We start from the raw sequence: 18,462 nt of genomic DNA, 5'->3' as shown, positions 1-18,462 counted from the left end.
TACCAAGTATCTTTTCTGACCACAATGGTATCAAACTAGAAATCAACTATAGGAAGAAAATCAGAAAAGCCACAAATACGTGGAGATTAAACAAAATGCTACTGAACAATGACTGGGTCAACAAAGAAATCAAAGAAGAAATCAAAAAATACCTGGAGACAAATGAAAATGAAGATACGACATACCAGAATTTATGGGATACAGCAAAAGCGGTTCTAAGAGGGAAGTTTATAGCAATACAGGTCTATCACAACAAAAAAGAAAAATCACAAATAAACAATCTAACAATTGTTAGATTAGTCCAAACCTAAAGGAACTGGAAAAAGAACAAACAAAGCCCAAAAATCAGTAGAAGAAGGGAAATGATAAAAATCAGAGCAGAAATAAATGAAATAGAGACCAAAAAAACAATGGAAAAAATTAATAAAACCAAGAGCTGGTTCTTTGAAAAGATCAACAAAATTGACAAACCTTTAGCTAGACGCACCAAGGAAAAAAGAGAGAAGGCACAAATAAGTAAAATCAGAAACGAAAGAGGAGAAATTACAACAGACACCTCAGAAATACAAAAGATTATAAGAGAATACTACGAAAAGCTATATGCCAACCAATTCGACAATCTGGAAGAAATGGATAAATTCTTAGAATCATACAACCTTCCAAAACTGGATCAAGAAGAAGTAGAGAATTTGAATAGACCAATCACCAGTAAGGAGATCGAAACAGTAATCATAAACCTCCCCAAAAATAAAAGTCCAGGACCAGACGGCTTCCCTGGTGAATTCTATCAAACATTCAAAGACTTAGTACCTATCCTTCTCAAATTCTTCCAAAAAATTGAGGAGGGGGGGAAGCTCCCTAACTCATTCTATGAAGCCAACATTACCCTGATACCAAAACCAGACAAGGACAACACAAAAAAAGAAAACTACAGGCCAATATCACTGATGAACATCGATGCAAAAATCCTCTACAAAATACTAGCAAATCACACACAACAATAGGTTAAAAAGATTATACACCATGATCAAGTGGGATTTATTCCACGTATGCAGGGATGGTTTAACGTTCGCAAATCCATCAACGTGATACACCACATTAATAAAATGAAGAATAAAAACCACATGACCATCTCAACAGATGCAGAGAAAGCATTTGACAAGATACAGCATCCATTTATGATAAAAACTCTGAATAAAATGGGTATAGAAGGAAACTACCTCAACATAATAAAGACTATATATGACAAACCCACAGCTAATATCATCCTCAATGGTGAAAAACTGAAAGCCATCCCTCTAAGAACAGGAACCAGACAAGGATGCCCACTGTCACCACTCCTATTTAACACAGTACTGGAAGTCCTAGCCAGAGCAATCAGACAAGAGAAAGAAATAAAAGGGATCCCAATTGGAAAGGAAGAAGTGAAACTGTCACTATTTGCAGATGATATGATTTTATATACAGAAAACCCTAAAGAATCCACCAGAAAACTTACAAGTAATAAACGAATATGGTAAAGTTGCAGGATACAAAATCAACATACAAAAATCAGTTGCATTTCTGTACACTAACAATGAAGTAGCAGAAAGAGAAATTAAGAATACCATCCCATTTACAATTGCAACAAAAAGAATAAAATACCTAGGAATAAACTTAACCAAAGAGGTGAAAGAGCTGTACACAGAAAACTATAAAATATTGCTGAAAGAAATTGAGGAAGACACAAAGAAATGGAAAGATACTCCGTGCTCTTGGATTGGAAGAATTAACATAGCTAAGATGTCCATACTTCCTAAAGCAATCTATAGATTCAATGCAATCCCTATCAAAATTCCAACAACATTTTTCACAGAAATAGAACAAAGATTCCTAAAATTTATATAGAACAACAAAAGACCCCAAATAGCTAAAGGAATCCTGAGAAAAAAGAACAAAGCTGGAGGTATCACACTCCCTGATTTCAAAATATACTACAAAGCTATAGTAACCAAAACAGCATGGTACTGGCACAAAAACAGACACACACATCAGTGGAATAGAATCGAAAGCCCAGAAATAAACCCACACATCTATGGACAGCTAGTCTTCGACAAAGGAGCCAAGAACATACAATGGAGAAAAGAAAGTCTCTTCAACAAATGGTGTTGCGAAAACTGGATAGCCACATGCAAAAAAATGAAAGTAGTCCCTTACCTTACACCATACACAAAAATTAACTCCAAATGGATTAAAGACTTGAATGTAAGACCTGAAACTATGAAACTGCTAGAACAAAACATAGGCAGTATGCTGTTCGACACTGGTCTTAGCAACATATTTTCAAGCACCATGTCTGACCGGGCAAGAGAAACAATAGAAAAAATAAACAAATGGGACTACATCAAACTAAAAAGCTTCTGCACAGCGAAGGAAACCATCACCAAATTGAGAAGACAACCTAACAATGGGGAGAAGATATTTGCAAACCATACATCTGATAAGGGCTTAATCTCCAAAATATATAAAGAACTCATACATCTCAACAACAAAAAAACTACCAACCCAATTAAAAAATGGGCAAAAGACCTGAACAGACATTTCTCCAAAGAACACATACAGATGGCCAACAGACACATGAAAAGATGTTCAAAATCATTAACTATCAGGGAAATAAATGCAAATCAAAACTACAATGAGATATCACCTCATGCCCGTCAGAAGGGCTATAATTAACAAGACAGGAAACAACATGTGTTGGAGAGGATGTGGAGAGAAGGGAACTCTCATACACTGCTGGTGGGAGTGCAAACTGGTGCAGCCACTATGGAAAACAGTATGGAGATTCCTCAAAAAATCGAGGATAGAACTACCACATGATCCAGCTATTCCACTGTTGGGTATTTATCCAAAGAACTTGAAAACACCATTGCATAAAGATACATGCACCCCTGTGTTCATTGCAGCGTTATTCACAATAGCCAAGAATTGGAAGCAACCTAAGTGCCCATTAAGGGACGAATGGATAAAGAAGATGTGGTATATATACACAATGGAATACTACTCAGCCATAAGAAACGATGAAATCCAGCCATTTGTGACAACATGGATGGACATTTCGGGTATTATGCAAAGTGAAATAAGTCAGAGGGAGAAGGTCAAATACCGTATGATTTCCTTCACTAAGTAGTAGATAATAACAACAATAAACAAACACATAGAGACAGAGATTGGATTGGTGGTTACCAGAGGGGAAGGGGGAAGCGAGGACTGGAAAGGGATAATTCGGCACGTGTGTGGTGATGGGTTGTAATTAGTATTTGGGTGGTGAACATGATATAATCTATGCAGAAATAGAAGTATAATGATGTACACCTGAAATTTATACAATGTTATAAACCAATGTTACTACAATAAATAAAAAATTAACAAAATAAAAAAAGAAACACATCCTTAGGCCATTTCTGACAATAATTTAAATATGCTATTCACATAACTGCATGTGACTTGCAGCATTAATTCTATACATAAGAAGTAAGCTTTATTCCTATATCTTACAGATTTTAAACATTTAGTTCCTTATTTGATATCCCATAGATGTTATAAGCTAAAGCTCTAGAATAGAAAGAAGCTGAGAGAGATCATAGGCAAAGGATATCAGCCCTAAGTTCCCATGGGTAAAATACAAGAGGCAGAGTTTGTAAATAAGACACATATATATGCAATAAAAATACAATGTAAGCCACATGTTATTTTAATTTTTCTGAAACCACATTAAAAAAATAAAAACAAGCAAAACATTTTAATAACATGTTTTATTTAACACAAAATATTATGGCATCAATAGGTAATAAACAGAAAATTATTTATGAGATATTTTTAATCCTTTATTTCATACTAGGTCCTTCAAATCCAGTGTGTATTTTTAAACTAACAGCACATCTCAATTTAGAGCCACATTTTAGGTACTCAATGGTCAGATATAGCTGGTGGTGACTGTATTTTATAGCACAGTCAAATCTAAAATAAGCATGCATTTTGTACTATACCATAAGGAAATAACTTCCTTCTTCATTACCATCCCACTTTGAGAGTGGAATTTTAACAGATTTTTTTCTTTTTTTTTTTTTTTTGATGAAAAAGATTGGCCCTAAGCTAACATCTGTTGCCACTCTCCTGCTTTTCGCTTGAGGAAGATTGTCCCTAAGCTGACACTCGTGCCAATCTTCCTCTATTTTGTATGTGGGGTGCCGCCAAAACACGTCTTGATGAGCAGTGTACAGGTCTACACGCAGGATCCGAACCCGCGAACCCTGGGCCGCTGAAGCGAAGCACGCGAACTTAGCCACCACACCACCAGGCTTGCCCCCAGAGTTGCTTTTAAAACACACACACACCAAACAACCACCACCAAACACTACACTTTATTCTCTAACAGAACTATTGGGCTTTTCATTTGACCTGCTGTAAAACTACATCAGTCTTAGAATAGAACAAGAGTGGGGAGGGAAAGGCCCTGTACTCTGCCCAGAAATTAGAGTGGGTAGCTTTCACATGGCTACTCATGCTGCTTCCAGAAAAAAGTTATATACTGGAACCAAGAATGCATATCTAGAGCTACATAACAAGATCACAACAAAAAGTTGATATAAATCCTTGTGAATTTCTCTGATCATTTTATCCTAACACTATGGTAACCATGTACATAATATAAATCCACGTTTTTTACTTATTTCTAGGATTACACTCAATACTACCATTTCCAGGTTTTCCTGATCAAATAAACTTAAGCTACTTCATACTACTGACTTCATTATACTGAATAGTCCAGCATAGAAATAGATGCACGTCGCTTTCCATTCAAAGGAAAGGATTTAGCTACTGACTTGCAAACATTTTAAAGCATACTCTTCTATAAAATATTTCCACAGTATGGATTATTATATAATAGCAATGAAGTGCCACTGCATCACTGTAAACATTTTAGATGCAGTCATACAGCTGAAATCATATTTATTCACCTTGTTTGCCCAAAAAATTTAAGTTTTATTATAAAAGCATATAGTTATCCTTTGCACAGAACAAATAACATTGTACTATTGCAGACTGGACAACTGTATTCTCTAATAAATTTATAAAGTAAGACTAACACATGCAGCCACCTAACATGAGATCATTCATTTGACTAAATGCCTCTGCGTATCATGAAGGATGAGAGGCAGAAGTAGAAAAAGACCAACATCCTTGAATATTACATGTGAAAACTATTCTAGGCATAATAAGTGTATCTTCACTATAATATATAAAGAAATTATCCATCCTGAATTTATAGATAGGGAAATATGCTTTAATTAATTCATTCTCCAAGGTCATATAGCAAAAATGTAGTGGAGCTGGGTTTCTAGGCAGGATAAGTCTGTACCCGATGCCCAGACACTTCTATTAGCACTTAAATATCCTTCCTTCTATAACTAATTTTACACTTCAACTAAATACTGCAAAGAAACTTGCAAATGGAAGGCAGAGTTGGTGTTTTGGAATTGACAGTCATCTGTCCGGGCTAATAAATCTAAGGACCCACTGTTTCTCTCCTTGGCAGTAACAGAGCAGCCACTTGAACCTCTGCATTTCTGGTTAATTAGAACACTTCTCAGGTGGTAAAACTGATAGCCTTCAGCTGGGTATGCTGTAATGCCACCTGAGGCACGCTGTTACCATTCAGAAATGCACTGCCTGCCAAGTACTACTGCTTAATCCACATAATTAGTTTAGCACTATAATTACTGGAACTATTTTCCAAATAGGACATGAAGGAAAAAAATAATTAATATATGCACATTTTTACATCCAGTTTTAGATATTCCTTTATCTTGTCATCACTTTAGAGATGAAAGAATTTACCAATTGTCTTTAGAGTTAATAATACAAATATAACAACAACAACAACAAAAATCCGGTAAAAATTACCAGATTAGATCTTTACATCAATTATCTGATTTACTCCTTGAGCCTACTTTATGTTGTGGTAGCCACTGTTATCCCAGTTTTGTTTTCCAGGTGAGCAATCTAAGCTTAAAGATGTAAAATAATTTGCCCCAAATCATACAAATATTAAATGTTCAGCTGAGATCCCAAACCAGATACTAAGAGTGCAAGGTCTAGAGCGAGACTAACTGTATACTTTTAAAGTTGTTTACAGTTTTAAATATAGTAATCTCTACATATCTACCAATACCTTCATTAACGATTCAAGAAAAAGTAAAGAAAAAAATACTCTACTTTGAATATTCAAATGAACATTTATTATACTAACCTTGCAAAAGGATATAAGATTTTAGATGATCCTAATAATATATTTGTTTGGTTTTTTTGTGTGTGTGCGTGAGGAAGACTGGCTCTGAGCTAACATCCATTGCCAATCCTCCTGTTTTTGCTGAGGAAGATTAGCCCTGACCTAACATCTGTGCCCATCTTTCTCTATTTTGTAGGTGGGATGTCGCTACAGCATGGCTTGATGAGCAGGGTACAGGTCCACGCCCGGGATGCGAACCTGCGAATCCTGGGCCACTGAAGCCAAGCATGCAAACTTAACCACTATGCCACCAGGCTGGCCCCTTTAAGTCATTTTTGATGGCATCTCATATTAAATGAGGTGTTTTATTTTGAAAAGCATCATTGTGCCCCAATGTGCACAATCATTTTGTCCACCTTGAAAAAGACAACTAAATTGAGAGCTTCTTATTTGCAGTAACTCACTAACATCTAAAACATACTTAATTGAATTTATAAAAACTCTTTGAATATAGTTGCTACTTTTATTTATGAATGTTCTGGGATTAATTTGAACTGTAAGCCTGTTGGAGTCCCTTTGGCCTGAGAAGTATAGATAAGATTTCAACATTTGCTCTTTAGATGTCTTATGAATTTTATAGAAACAATTTTATGGTTTAATCAATCATTCATAAAACAAGTGCTTTTCTGCATACTCTGTCTCAGGAACTATACTAAATAGAAGGGATAGAAATGTGAAGAAGGTAAGAATCATGGATAAAGAGCTTACAAACAGCAAGAGTTATAGACTTGACAACGTATGGTTTATTCTAGACAAATTCAACGAAAATTCTGCCCTATTTTTTTCACAAAATTATTTTCAAAAGTCATCCCAAAGATATTTTACTATCAGAAATAGGATGGTGTGGTAGATTAAACGTGGCCACAAATCATTTGTAGTTCCTCTCATCAACTGTTGGAGTCTATTTCCTGACCTCTTAAATTTGGAGTGGCCCTGAAACTTGCTCTGACTAGTAGAATGTAGCAGAGGTGATGCTGTGGAAGGTCCCGAGCCTAAGCATCAGGATACCTTGTGGCTTCTGCCTTTGCTCTCTTGAAATGTTGTCCTGAGAATGCCATGTAAGGAAACTGGTCAAGTCTACTGGAGTATGAGTGGCCATGTGGAAAAGAACTAAGCTGCCCCAGGTGACAGCCAGGTACAACGGCAAGATTTGTGAGTACAGTTATTTTTGACCCTCCAGCCCAAACAGCCCTGCAACCAAGTTCAGCCCATGGATGAGCTCAGGTGAAACCAACAGAAAACCACCTCTCCAACTCAGAGAATCTTAGAAATAAACCAGTATTGTTTTAAAACACTAAATGGTGGGGGTTTTATTTGACAATATTTAACTAAAATGGAAATTTTAAAGTTTTAAGTAGCTTACGAGCTTCAGAGGTTAACATCTCAAAGATGGCTTGGATTTTCATTCCCCATCACAGGTCCTGAGAAGTGGCAGTAGGGTGAATGAATTTTCAGTGTGTAAAGAAATGTCTACTCAAAGTCCTGAGAAGACAGATAAAGATACAGGTGTAAAGTTTAAACGTTTTTTTTTTTTTTTTAACAGTTTTATTTATTTATTTTTTTGTGAGGAAGATCAGCCCTGAGCTAACATCCATGCTAATCCTCCTCTTTTTGCTGAGGAAGACTGGCTCTGAGCTAACATCTATGGCCAATCCTCCTCCTTTTTTTTTTTTTTCCCCCAAAGCCCCAGTAGATAGTTGTATGTCATAGTTGCACATCCTTCTAGTTGCTGTATGTGGGACACGGCCTCAGCATGGCCAGAGAAGCAGTGCATCAGTGTGTGCCCAGGATCCGAACCCGGGCCACCAGTAGCAGAACACGGGCACTTAACCGCTAAGCCACAGGGCCGGCCCTTAAAAGTTATTTTTATGGATCAACACTAAAATACTACAGTGGTGGATACATGTCATTAGACATCAAAACCCACACAATGTACAACACCAAGAGTGAACCCTAATGTAAACTATGGACTTCGGGTGAGAGAGATGTGTTAACACAGGTTTATCGATTGTAACAAATGTACCACTGTGGTGCAGGATGTCAGTTGTGTGCGTGTGTGTGGACAGGGGGTATATGAGAACTCTTCGTACTTTCTGCTTAATTATGCTGCGAACCTAAAACTCCTCTAAAACATAAAGCTTATTAATTTGAAAAAACTAAAATAGCAATAATAAAAATCATTTGTTTCGTTATTCCTCAAATACACAGAGATTCAATTTTAAATGTAAATTAGTTTGTTGCATCAGAATTTAATCAGGTTTAAATGTAATATATCCTTTGATGAATATTGTTAAATATGATAATTAATTTTTGTTTTATATTTCACACTACAGAATTAACAGAATATGCAGTGATACCCAAAACGAAATAAAAATGACATGCACTGCTGCATGAACACACATAGATACCTGAGGGAAATACTTCATTAGTCAGTGAACAGCTCTATATATGCCAACAAACTATAGCTGTGGGAAGAAAATAATGAATTATAAAATCACTTGACAAAAATTATTATTACTAATTATTTCAGTACTTATTTCCCTTGATAATATTCAGAAGAGGTAGGAAGAGAGAGAAAGATATACATCAAATATATGTGCGTACGTACAGAGAGAAAGTAAGTCCGTGTAATTGGAATTCCCATTATTGTATTCCTAGCTGATATTTATTTTAAATTACCTAGATGGGAGTTGTACAGCACTGAAAATATTGAAAGACTCTATCTGTACAATAACAGTAAATTTTAATTAAGATAAATTATTAAACATATTTTATTATATTAAATATATTTGTATGTTTAATATTAAACATACATATCCAAGCATATTACGGATACTCAGTAATATGGCAATAACAGTGATAAAGTATAAATAAAATTTAGGGAAAATCTAAGCAAATCATGGAATTTAGTCAAGGTTCATTGTGTTATGGCTCCTTAAATTGTATTACAATGCAATGAGATAATTGTGAAAAATATTTAATGCCATTCCAAGAGAACTTTGTCCTTTTGATGGCTAAAATGATAAATATATCCAACATGTGTTGTGTGCATATTATGTGCCAGGTACTCTTCTAATCAGTTCACATATAATATCTCCTCATAAGAACCATTTGAAGTAGATACCCAGTTTACAGATTAGGAAACAGAGGCATAGAGAGATTAAGCAATTCAATTAAGGTCACATAGCTACCAGATGTTGGAGCTGGAATATAAACACAGTAAATTTAACTCCAGAACTCAAACTCTTGAATACAGGGCTGAAAAGAAAATCATAATATGACTAGCTTTAAACACATGATATCTTACACATAGTTTTTACTTCTAATGTTTTCAGTGAAAAACATAGACATTTTGATCAGCATTAACAAATACTTTTTGTCACAAATGACCGAAAAATTAACACTCCCCTTGCTAGACTGGTTTCCAGAAGGCATCTTCTACCCTGGAAATATTTACCGGTTAAATATATATAATAAAACCACATGGTAACCTAGTTTAGTGAAACAAGCAATGCTGATAGTTACATCAGTATGCAATCCATGCCTTGCTACAAAGCAACAAAAAAGGAATTAAAAAAAGGAGATTGACAAACAAACTCAAAGAGCCTCTATCTTCATATTAAAAAGAAACCAATATATGTTCCCATGGGGATTGCATAAAAGGAATCAAATTTTAACTGCAGAAATGCATGTTCTGAACTAAGACTGTTATAGTATCTAATATGGTGGAAATTTTAGTGTGGACATGTCAGTATACTTTTTCTCATGAAAGAATTTCGGTGTTGTGATATATCTTCCTAAATTTTAACTTCTAAGCTTATCGAACTCCTGTTTTCACACTTGTCCTACCTACTGCCCCATGATGATGGGCCCTTTAGAATCTCCACTACTATATACTACATTGGGTCTGGCTTATTGATAATTTTCCTTTTTTTTTTCTTTTTTTTTCCTATGCTAGCAGTTTTCAGGTCTGAAGGCTCAAACTTTCACACATAAGGAAAAAATAAAATTCTAATTATTTGTTTCTTCTAAAATCGTTGTGGGAATTAAGGTATTCCTATTGGCTTTGGCATACACTGCATTGTTCTGATCCATCTGTGATGGTTTCATTTGAATCAAGAGACAATTATTCTAATAAGCACGCTTGTAGTCACTTCCCCTTTTTCCCTATATTTGTCTCATATTTGCCTAAATAGGATCTTTCCCTGGGGAAATCAATGCAGTTCTATTCCCACAATTTTCTTCTTAAAGAACTATTGCCAGTATTTTACACTAAACACTTTAAAGCACCTTAGTAACAACAACTACAAGGTATTATCTCATTTAGTCCTTTCAAGGTAATTCTGAGATAATCTTATTCTTATTTGGCAAGTGTACAATCAAAGACACAGATAAATTAAGTAACACCCTAGGCCACACAGGTATAGATGGCCAAGATTTACTCCAGAGCTGCACAGAACACAAATACAACTTGACAGCGCATTCTTCAGAAGATCCCTGAAAGACCAAGTCAACTTATATTTTTTTCCTGTAGAAACTGCTTGAATATTTTAGCTTATTTTGATCTCCCCTCTCTATATTTGTTGCAATTAAAATCTGTAGCAAATTATTTAACATAAATAGCATTCTCATTGTTCTGTATGCCTTACCCTCCTCTTCCATACAAAGACAGGACCATGTGATGCTATATAAGCAAAGTAGCTGATTTATTTAATCCATATTCCTGTATTCTATAAAGGCATAGCTCACAACTAAATCAGTTCTGCCCATACTTAGAACCCAAGTTTTGACCTCTGTATTGTTGCTCAGATTCTGATTTCCTGACTGCTAACACCCTGATCCCAATTCACCTGTGGATCTTAACTCACATGTCAGCCTCTCTGAGCCTCCTTTTTTCATTCCTTTGAGTCTTTGCTACTAGATTTCCAGGTCTCCATGTATATCTAAGATGACCATTGATGAAAACTGTCTACTTGAAGCTTCCATGTTTCCATACTGCACTGCTTCATTTATATGGTCTCTGAAGACTGTAATTTCCATTTTCTCCCAGGTCTCTGATTTTCTGTTTTTCTGCTCTTTTTGTCCATATCCCTGAGGAACTATATCACAGGCTATAATTTTATTAAGTTGGAAACAACTTGTCTCATTTTGTGGCCATTTGAGACCTTAATAATATTCTCATTGTCTGGGCATGTAAAAGTGGCTTGACTACCACGCATTGATTGGCTGACTGAAGCTTATACCCAAATTTACCTGAAGTTCTCAGCTACTTCTCTAATCCCTGACTTTCTTATATCATGTCTAGATATTTATTTTCCTTTATATTTATTTATATATTTGACTTCATATTTTTGAAATATTGGTGCCTTCACTTTGACTGAGTTAAATGATATAATCCTGAATAACACTAGGCTTCAAGAAAAAATTTTGGAATATTCTCCATACAGCACAGCTACCTGAAACATATGTAAGTTTATAATTTGAATTCATGTAAGATAAATGACATTCTAACTTTATAAGTTTTACAAAATATGGTATACAAAGTTTAATAAAATAATGTCTAAAACTTCTAAAAGACAGTTTAAATGAGCCATCCCCACAGATCCACAAGGAAAATAACTTTGGGTGCACTCAAAAGTTTTCCACAACAATACTTGTAATATGAAAAGTTTGATGTATTTAAATTAATTCTTTTAATTTGACTAACTGCACATTTACTGACTAAGGTACATTGACAGAATTAAATGAGCTTTGGAAATGCATTTCTTATTATCTGGCTACCTTTGTAGATTCCCCAGATTCTAATCAAATTTTCTGCAGGTATTTTCAATTACCATTTAATTCATTTTACAGTGTATTTGCTATGTGCCTCTCATTTAACCAGCAGTCATTGATTTTGTCTATTCAAACACTTCAGATGAATTTTCTTCAGCTTAATTCTCTCAACTCTTTGTAACTCTGAAATCCTCAGAATATCCTTTGAGATATGAAAACAGTCTCTCCTGTGCCTCTCTCTTTAATTCTTCTCTCTCCCGCTAAGAGACACACACACATTTATGCTTGATAAGAGTACTGTGGTCATAACGGGGAAGGGTCTGGATAAATGACTCCCAAAGAGAGATTCTGAAAAATTTGAGTGTGATTAGCATGTAGAAGAGATAAGGGGTTGGGCACTTGAGCTTGGGATATCATAATAGAGAGCTTCAAAAACTTAAGGCCTACTTTATACAGAAGAGTACAGGCTTATTGTGTAAAGTTTCAGAGGGCAGAATAAAGATTAATTTATAGAAGATCTAGAGACAGATTTAGTGCAATTACATTGAAGAATAAAATTAATAAAATGAAATAATCCACATGTCAAGAAGCTTTAATTCACAGTATTTCTATTTAACTCAACATTTATCCAGTTCCAACCACAGGCATTGTCCCACTGTAAAGAAAACTAAGGTATAAAGATAAATACAGCACAGTGTGAGTCAATTCAGATCTCTGTCTATGCCACTACTTCTGGTTTCAAGAAGCTCTTTATTTTATCCACAAGCCCCTGACCATGAAGCTTCTCATAGTCTTCTGCAGTTTGGAGCAGTTAACACCTAATATCGATGCTCTTGTTTCTTACCACAGTGGCCCCTGAGGACACGTATCTCTATTTTATCACTCTGACCCAAAGCAGATGCACATGCATGGTATGGGAGATCAAAAATTGGCCACCCTGAAACATTTCTCTCTACCTTGATTATTTTCTCTGACGGACATTTGACCTCCCCCGAACTGCCTAAAGAATTTAACATAGAAGACCTGTTCCAGGAAGGAGTTACTATCATATGATGGCTGTAATATAATGCCAAATAGATGTTGCAATAGGAAAGGCACCAACAAGCCCCTCTTATCAAAAACTCTGTCTCTTCCCAGCCACATTCTCTAGGTGGCCCTGCAAGGAGTTGCCAGTCAAACATTTACATTTATTTATAAGGGAAATCTCTGTTTGTAAAGATATCTCCCTCTGTGTGCTGGGAAGGGGGAGTGATGGCCTTGTCTCTGGAAACTCTTATCAGTACAGAAGGAAAGGACTTAAATCTTCATACTCTTGATTACTGTGATTTCTGTCTCTCTGGCCACATTCTCTATACATGTCCCTGAAAAGAACTGTCTCACAAACATTTACATTTCCCTCTCCATGTGAATTGTCTTCTTGCCCTCTGAAATCCCAAAGCACTACCACCCCCAACATCCTCTGTCTTTAGCTGAAGATGATATTTAAGATGAGAATCGCCACTAAATGAGAAACCACTCAGTTTCCCTGGGTTCTCCCATGTATACATGTTATTAAACTTGGTATTATTTTCTCCGGCTAACCTGTCTTGTTAATTATTTGGCCAGCCATAAGAACCTAAGGGAGGGGCCGGCCCTGTGGCTTGGTGGTTAAGTGCGCGCGCTGCGATGCTGGTGGCCTGGGTTCGGATCCCGGGTGCGCATCGAGGCACCACTTCTCTGTTCATCCTGAGGCCGAGTCCCACATACAGCAACTAGAAGGATGTGCAGCTACGACACACAACTATCCACTGGGGCTTTGGGGGGAAAAATAAAATAAATAAAATCTTTAAAAAAAAAAAAAAAAGAACCTAAGGGAAAGGGCGGAGGGGGATTCTCCCTCTTCCCTGACAATAGCTTAATCTTCTTCAGTCCTTAGGAAAGACTAGGTTGAGATAATTTAATAGCTCTTTACTAAAGGTTCAAGGATAACAAAAGAATAGTATTAAATGGATTATGCAAACAATTAAAATTAGCAAACAAACATGACAAAAATTAAAATCCACAGCCCTGATGCATCTTGTTCAGTTCTTTACATCTCGGCTTCTCAAACCTCAATGTTCATTACAAATCATGTGGGGCTCTTATTAAAACACAGACTCTGCAGTAAATCTGAGATGGGGCACAAGCTCCAGGTGATGCTGCTCTGCCTACCCTCTTGGAGTGGCAGGGCTTTTGTACACATCTTTCTAACAAGCTAAAGGGCTTCCTCTCTTCCTGTCACTCTTTCTGTGTCAAAATCCAGGTTTATCTCAGGGTGCTCTTAAGCACACATGATTTGCTCAAAATGCAGTTCAGAGTGAACGAGGCACTCAGAAAGGGAGGGATTTACTTCTGAATGCAAAATACTGACCAAATTCCCAGGCCATATTTCCTATCTCAAAAATGTTTGACAGATTGAATTTTTCTTCTGTATTTACCCAATTTCTAACTTTGCCAGAGATTCAAGGGGATAAATTATTCATAATTAGTAAAAAAAAAAAAAAAAAAAATTTAAAAAGCAAGTTAATATTTTCTCATTGAAATTCTTTCCAAATTAAAGAATAGGAAATTCCAGAAATATTTCCCATTCTTCAAAAACTTAGATAATGTTAAATTCAGGGCAATATCTGTTCAATCCAAGACAGCACTTATTAGGTCCCATCCAGATACTTTAATCAATCTCTTATCTTGATTCTGGTGGAGGTAAGATCTGCAGAGCCCTCCTTCAGTCTTCTGCAAGTGCTCAAAAACAAAACAAAAAGCATACACTTCTCCAGAAGAATAAGTATGAATTTACAGGCACAGCACAGTCTAAACCATTCTAAGAAAGAAGCACTTCTGCCAAGGAAACATATATATAGTATGGAAAGAAACAACACTACCACAAGATACTCAACCTTTCTCATTATTACACAAAGTACTTTAACTCCACATAATCAGAATTCCTCATCCCCTTTCACTTTCAATTATAGTCTCTGGCTCATATTTGCATAACTAAGCAGTCCTTTCCTTAGTCCTCAAGTATTGGGAAACAGACCCCTCCACAGAGATTCTAAAGGCTTTACTTCATATTACACAGAAAATGGCTTACAGTTTCGTCTGGCTCCATGACCTATTGAGATGTTATAGATATCCCTCCCATTTTTCTCTTACCATCCTCACTCTAAACACACACATATTGAAATCATAAATTAAAGGTAAAAATTTTTAACCCACAATTGGGTTTGAAAAAAAAGAAAAGGATGTCTCCAACTATCATAAGTGAAGAGAGAGTTGAAAGTCAGTGGTAAACATATCAGCTGATTCTACTGTGGCCCAGGAAGCTCAGATAATGACACTAGGAACTAGATCATAACACCCATTAGAAGATAGGAAAGGTGGAATTAGGCTCTTGCAAAGTACAGTGCTGGAACTAAAGACCATGCACTAAAGCTTTTTGAACAGGCTGACCTGATTTTGGAAAGGAAAAAAAAAACAAACTCCACTGGCTTAAAAAATGTCAAGGAAACTAGTCACAGCTGAGAAATCCAAGTATTTAAAATAATACCTTCAGTAAGGAATGTAAACCTGTGACTTACATGGGTATAGGATCTGATTTATATTTCTGATGAAATAAGAGACCCAGACAAAAGAAACTGACCTACGGATTGTTCTGGACACAACTAAAACTCTGGGACCACAGGAGGAGTCACTGCAATAAAAAAAAAAAAAAAAAATTCTGTGGCTACATTGTTCCCACTCATGTTGAGAGGAGGGAGATAAGAGCAACTGTGCAAAAGAGGAGCTTCCAAATAAAAATTATACTTCATAAAGTGAAAACAACATGAAAGAAAGCTAAAATTTGTACACATACAAAGAGAAAAACTAACTCAGTAACTGGAGGTAAAAGTAAATTTAAGAGAAACTATCATGTGTTTTAAATTATTACAATAATAAAATGAGAGAGAAACTATAAGGAAAAACAGGATATTATTTTATTTTAAAAATCAGAGTGATGGAAAAATAATGAAATAGAACTGAAAAAGTCATTAGAATTAAAAAATCCTGAATGTAAAGCTTAAGAAGCAAATTAGAAATGTATGACAAAAAAGAATTAGTGAAGTGATATTTAGAGCACAGGAAATTTTCAGAATAAATCACAGAGAAGTAAAGAAGTAAACTCATTAAAGAAAGCTGTAGAGCCAGAGGACATAGAATGAATGAGAAGATACAATACATATTTAATAGGACTTACAGGATAAGAAAATGGGAGAAACAATTTTCCAAAAGTAATTGCTAACATTTTCCTACATTAAATAAAGACTTGGGTGAAAATTTTAAAGAACTATACCACATCTTTCTCAATATAAATAGATTTAAACTCTGACAAGACTCCAATCACAAGAAGAAATTCACAAATAAGAATTAAGAAAAAAATCATTAACTTCAAATAAATAAAACTGGACTGATAACATATTTATGAGCTCAATAGAGAACAATAAAAACATGAATTTTGTTAGCTTCAAATGCTGAGAAAATATAACTGTCAACTTAATTGTATATCCAACTGCACTCTCTCATTGAAGAGCATAAGTGAATCAAAGAAATTCTCAGAAAACTCATGTATTCATAGACTATGGTTCAAAGAGTTATTAAAAGACATACTTCATGAAAATAAATAAATAAATGCACCTACACAGGCAAAGATGAGGACAAAAAGCAATGGTGACAAAAGAATTTGATAAACATGTTGATATATAAAATTATTGCTTTTTCTTTTTTTTCAATCTCTCTCCCCAATAATAATTGTATCAAGTCTCCAGATACAATTATTGCTCAGTTCCTCCACAGCCATGTTTCCTCTCTTTTGCCAGGAAATGAGGTCCACACAGCACAGCCTAGATTTGAAGGCCTTGCATAATGTCTCCTGCTGGACTCTCCACCCAGATACCTGCCTCTTCCTGCATCACACAGTGTCTCACCACAACCAGCAGTGCCAACACCTTTTGTGATGCTGAGATCTTGCATGTGTAGTTCCTTCTGCTGAAATGCTCTTCCATCCCCATTTCTGCCTATCCAAGTCGTGATCATGCTTCAGGCTCCGTCTTTTTTTTTTCCAAATTTTTTTATTGTTGTAAAGTATATGTAACATAAAATTTACCATTTTAAACATTTTTAAATGTATAGTTCAGTGGTTATTAAATACATTTATAACGTTATGCAACAATCACCAGCATACCTCTCCATAACTCTTTTCATCTTGTAAAATTAACTCTATTCCCTTTAAACAATAACACCCTATTCCCCCTGCCTGCAGCCCCCTAGCAACCACCATTCTGCTTTTTATCTCTATGATCTTGTCCACTCTAAGTATCTCATATAAGTGGAAGCATACAATATTTGTCTTTTTTGTGACTGGCTTATTTCACTTAGCATAATGTCCTCAAGATTCTTCCATGTTGTAGCGTAAGTCAGAATTTCCTTCCTTTTTAAGGCTGACTAATATTTCACTGTGTGTATATACCACATTTTGTTTATCCATTCATCCATCAATGGACACTTGGGTTGCTTCCACATTTTAGCTATTGTGAATAATACTGCTAATAAACCCAAGCGTATAAATATCTCTTAGAGATCTTGCTTTCAGTTAGTTTGGGGTACATACCCAGAAGTGAAATTCCTGGATCACACAGTAATTATATTTTTAACTTTTTAAGGAACCTTCATACTGTTTTCCATAGCAGCTGTACGGTTTTACATTCCCACCAACAGTGCAAAAGGGTTCCAAATTTTACACACCCTTGCCAATAATTGCTAAATTTTGTCTTTTTGATAGGAGCAATCCTAATGGGTGTGAGGTGTTATTTCATTGTAGTTTTGATTTGCATTTTCCTAATGATTAGCGACATTGAGTATCTCTTCATGTGTTTTATTGGCCATTTGTACATTTATGTTGATCTTTTTGAAGAACCAACTTTTGGTTTCATTCATTTTCTCTATTGTTTTTCTCTTCTCTATTTCATTTACCTCTGTTCTAATATTTATTATTTCCTTCCTTCTGCTATCTTTGGGTTTAGTTTTTCTTTTTCTAGTTCCTTAAGCTGTAAAGTTAGGTTGTTGATTTCAGATTTTTTTTTTAATAGAAGCAGTTATAGCTATAAATTTTCCCTTTAGCACTGCTTTCACAGTGTCCTGTAAGTTTTGATATGTTGTGCCTTCGTTTTTATTTATTATTTCCTATTTCCTTGTGATATATTCTTTGAACCATTGGTATTTTAAAATGTGTTAATTTTCACAATTTTGTGAATTTTTCGTAGTTGAGTCTGGTTGAGGCCTCCTCATCCTCCCACTAGAATGGA

The sequence above is a fragment of the Ceratotherium simum genome, chromosome 29 (genome assembly GCF_057802395.1).
Source record: "Ceratotherium simum simum isolate JZ-2026a chromosome 29, ASM5780239v1, whole genome shotgun sequence".
Taxonomy (NCBI): domain Eukaryota; kingdom Metazoa; phylum Chordata; class Mammalia; order Perissodactyla; family Rhinocerotidae; genus Ceratotherium; species Ceratotherium simum.
This window is presented reverse-complemented; position numbering follows the sequence as displayed.